Below are 1,616 nucleotides of genomic sequence, written 5' to 3' on the forward strand. Positions count from 1 at the left end.
TGTTTTCCTCTATTTCTTTGCATTGATCACTGAGGAAGGCTTTCTTATCTTTCCTTGCTATTCTTTGGAACTCTGCATTCAGATGCTTATGTCTTTCCTTTTCTCCTTTGCTTTTCGCTTCTCTTCTTTTCACAGCTATTTGTAAGGCTTCCTCAGACAGCCATTTTGCTTTTTTGCATTTCTTTTCCATGGGGATGGTCTTGATCCCTGTCTCCTGTACAATGTCATGAACCTCCGTCCATAGTTCATCAGGCACTCCATCTATCAGATCTAGTCCCTTAAATCTATTTCTCACTTCTGCTGTATAATCATAAGGGATTTGATTTAGGTCATATCTGAATGGTCTAGTGGTTTTCCCTACTTCAGTTTAAATCTGAATTTGGCAATAAGGAGTTCATGATATGAGCCAGTCAGCTCCCGGTCTTGTTTTTGTTGACTGTATAGAGCTTCTCCATCTTTGGCTGCAGAGAATATAATCAATCTGATTTCGGTGTTGATCATCTGGTGATGTCCACGTATAAAGTCTTCTCTTGTGTTGTTGGAAGAGGGTGTTTGCTATGACCAGTGCGTTACCTTGGCAAAACTCTATTAACCTTTGCATTGCTTCATACCGTACTCCAAGGCCAAATTTGCCTGTTACTCCAGGTGTTTCTTGACTTCCTACTTTTGAATTCCAGTCCCCTATAATGAAAAGGACATCTTTTTTGGGTGTTAGTTCTAAAAGGTCTTGTAAGTCTTCATAGAACTGTTCAACTTTAGCTTCTTCAGCGTTACTGGTTGGGGCATAGGCTTGGATTACCATGGTATTGAATTTTTTGCCTTGGAAACGAACAGAGATCATTCTGTCGTTTTTGTGATTACAACCAAGTACTGCATTTCAGACTCTTTTGTTGACCATGATGGCGACTCCATTTCTTCTAAAGGATTCCTGCCCACAGTAGTAGATATAATGGTCATCTGAGTTAAATGCACCCATTCCAGTCCATTTGAGTTCGCTGATTCCTAGAATGTCTACGTTCACTCTTGCCATCTCTTGTTTGACCACTTCCAATTTGCCTTGATTTATGGACCTAACATTCCAGGTTCCTGTGCAATATTACTCTTTACAGCATCAGATCTTGCTTCTATCACCAGTCACATCCACAACTGGGTATTGTTTTTGCTTTGGTTCCATCCCTTCATTCTTTCTGGAGTTATTTCTACACTGATCTCCAGTAGCATATTAGGCACTTACTGACCTGGGGAGTTCCTCTTTCAGTATCTTATTATTTTGCCTTTTCATACTGTTCATGGGATTCTCAAGGCAAGAATACTGAAGTGGTTTGCCATTCCCTTCTCCAGTGGACCACATTCTGTCAGACCTCTCCACCATGACCAGGCTGTCTTGGGTGGCCCCACACGGCATGGCTTAGTTTCATTGAGTTAGACAAGGCTGTGGTCCGTGTGATCAGATTGGCTAGTTTTCTGTGATTATGGTTTTAGCGTGTCTGCCCTCTGATGCCCTCTTGCAACACCTACTGTCTTACTTGGGTTTCTCTTCCCTTGGACGTGGGTTATCGCTTCACGGCTGCTCCAGCAAAACTCAGCCGCTGCTCCTTATCTTGGAGGAGGTCGCC

Source organism: Bison bison, unplaced genomic scaffold, assembly GCF_000754665.1.
Source record: "Bison bison bison isolate TAMUID 2011002044 unplaced genomic scaffold, Bison_UMD1.0 scf7180017864468, whole genome shotgun sequence".
Classification (NCBI taxonomy): domain Eukaryota; kingdom Metazoa; phylum Chordata; class Mammalia; order Artiodactyla; family Bovidae; genus Bison; species Bison bison.